This window comes from Arachis ipaensis, chromosome B03 (assembly GCF_000816755.2).
Source record: "Arachis ipaensis cultivar K30076 chromosome B03, Araip1.1, whole genome shotgun sequence".
NCBI lineage: Eukaryota > Viridiplantae > Streptophyta > Magnoliopsida > Fabales > Fabaceae > Arachis > Arachis ipaensis.
Genome location: NC_029787.2, coordinates 41718964 through 41722190, shown reverse-complemented (window position 1 = coordinate 41722190; position 3227 = coordinate 41718964).

The window sequence follows — 3227 nt, the reverse complement described above, 5'->3', positions numbered from 1 at the left end:
CGGTGCATAAATCCACTTCTGGGGCCCACTTGATGTGTGCTGGAACTGAGACTAAAGCTTCTCACGTGCATAGGGCTGTTTTGGGCATTCAACGCCAGCTTTGGATCCAATTCTGGCGTTGAACTCCAACTCCTAACTTATTTCTGGCGCTGGACGCCAGACAGCAGCATGAAACTGGCGTTGAACGCCAGTTTATGTCGTCTATCCTTGAGCAAAGTATGGACTATTATATATTGATGGAAAGCCCTGGATGTCTACTTTCCAACGCAATTAGAAGCGTGCCATTTGGAGTTCTGTAACTTCAGAAAATCCACTTTGAGTGCAGGGAGGTCAGAATCCAACAGCATCAGCAGTCCTTTTTCAGCCTGATTCAGATTTTTGCTCAGCTCCCTCAATTTCAGCCAGAAAATACCTGAAATTACAGAAAAATACACAAACTCATAGTAAAGTCCAGAAATATGGATTTTTCCTAGAAACTAATAAAAATAAACTAAAAACCAACTAAATCATACTAAAATCTATATGAAATTAACCCCAAAAAGCGTATAAAATATCCGCTCATCACAACACCAAACTTGAACTGTTGCTTGTCATCAAGCAACTAGACAAATAAAATAGAAGACTAATAGGTCAAGAAGCAATAATATCTTAGAGTTTTTGAGTGAAGCTCAGATTCTAATTAGATGAGCGGGACTAGTAGCTTTTTGCTTCTGAACAGTTTTGGCATCTCACTTTATCCATTGAAGCTCAGAGTGATTGGCATCTATAGGAACTTAGAATTCAGATAGTGTTATTGATTCTCCTATTTTAGTATGATGATTCTTGAACACAGCTACTTTATGAGTCTTGGCCGTGGTCCTAAGCACTTTGTTTTCCAGTATTACTACCGGATACATAAATGCCACAGACACATAATTGGGTGAACCTTTTAGATTGTGACTCAGCTTTGATAAAGTCCCCAATTAGAGGTGTCCAGAGTTCTTAAGCACACTCTTCTTTTTGCTTTGGACCTTGACTTTAACCGCTTAGTCTCAAGTTTTCACTTGACACCTTCACGCCACAAGCACATGGTTAGGGACAACTTGGTTTAGCCGCTTAGACCGGAATTTTATTCCTTTAGGTCCTCCTTTCCATCAAAGCCTTGGGATCCTTTTTATTACCGTTGCCTTTTGGTTTTAAGGGCTATTGGCTTTTTGCTCTTGCCTTTTGGTTTTAAGAGCTTTGGCTTTTTCTGCTTGCTTTCTCAAAATTTTTTTTTTGAAAGCTTTGTTCTTTGCTGCTTTTTCTTGCTTCAAGAATCATTTTTATGATTTTTCAGATTATCAATAACATGTCTCATGTTCATCATTCTTTCAAGAGCCAACATATTTAACAGTCTTAAACAACAAATTCAAAAGACATATGCACTGTTCAAGCATTCACTCAGAAGACAGAAAGCATTGCCACCACATGTTACTAATTAGAATTTTTCTTATTAAAAACTCGAATTTTATTGCCTCTTATTCAAAAGATCTACTATTTTATTCATGTTTGCTGATGATGATAAAACTAGACTATAACTTAATTGGAGATAAAATCAAAATAGACACTAATTACTACTATATGACTCCTAAGGTAAACTCCTATAACGACAACTATCACAGAGTTAAAGCAGAAATTGGAATTTAACAACCTTTGTTCTGGGAAGTGGATGTTCCTCGGATCTGTGGGGTGCTTGGTCCTTCAAGAGATAACTTCTGGCGCTTCACTTCCCTCAAGTCACGCCCTTGCTCCTCTTGTTCTTTAATCAAATAGCAAAGAATTTGACTTTGTTCCTTCTGTTCTTTTATTATTTGTTCCATAGCTTCTTGCATCTTGGCAATGGATGTTTCAAGATACTTCCAGTATTCAGATTGAAGGATTTCTGGGAGAAATTCCTGTGTTTTCTTCTTGATGGGATCATCCTGTGCTTGTTGTTTTTCCATTGATGCTTTGGTGATTGGTTTCTCAACTGAGATATACTCAGTTATTCTCATCCTTACTCCAGCGTCCTTGTAGAGCAGAGAAATCAAGCTTGGGTAAGCCAACCTGGCCTCTTTAGAATTTTTGTTAGCAATTTTGTAGAATTCAATTGAAATCAGTTGATGAACTTCCACTTCTTTTCCCATCATGATGCAATGGATCATCACTGCTCTTCTAACAGTGACTTCAGAATGGTTGCTAGTGGGCAGCAGAGAATGCCCAATGAAGTCCAGCCATCCTCTGGCGACTGGTTTGAGATCTTCTCTAGAGGTTTGCTTGTCCTCAAGCAAAAGAAAAGAAAGGAGAGGGAGAGAAGGAGAGCTAGGTGTGATTGTGGATGGAAGGGGAGGGAGGCCGAACCCATATTTAAAGGGAGAGAGGGGGTTTTCAAAAATAGGGAGAAAGATAGAAGATATGATTTTTTTTAAAAAAATATGATAAGAAAAGATATAGTTTTAAAATTGAAAAGATATAAAAGATATTTGAAAAAGATAAGATTGGATTTTTTTGAAAAAGATAGTATGGAGATTTGAAAAAGATATTGATTAGTTGAAAAGATTTTTGAATGAAAAGAGATAGATCTGTTTTGAAAATTTTGAAAAAGAGTTGAATTGGATTGGAAAAAAGGATTTGTACTTATGGATTAAGATACATTTAATATTTTTAAAGAAGGGTTTTTAGAAATTAGGGATTTTAGAAATCACAACTGTCACAGTTACGTACAAACTATCGGGAATCTTTATAGAGTGTGGGCCAATAGAAGCCACATTGGAGGACCTTGGTGGCTGTTCGCTCACCTCCGAAATGGCCCTTGGGGAATAGCCTGAGCCTAGAGTTAAACAATAGAACCTTTTGTCCTGGTTCAAAGACTCTAGATGACAGCTTCCTGTCATGCCATTTTTTTATTTTTCTTTATAAAGCTTGGCATTTTCGAAAGCATTGCATCTGAATTCCTCTAGTTCATTTAGCTGGAGCAATCTTTTTTCTTCAGCTAATTTGACATCAAAGTTTAGGAATCTGGTTGCCCAGTAAGCTTTATGTTCTAGTTCCACGGGCAGGTGACATGCCTTACCATACAGAAGTTGGTATGGAGAGGTCCCTATAGGAGTCTTGAATGCTGTTCTGTATGCCCACAGAGCATCATCCAAGCTTCTTGCCCAATCCTTTCTACAGGTACTTACAGTCCGTTCTAGGATTCTTTTTAGCTCTCTGTTAGAGACTTCAGC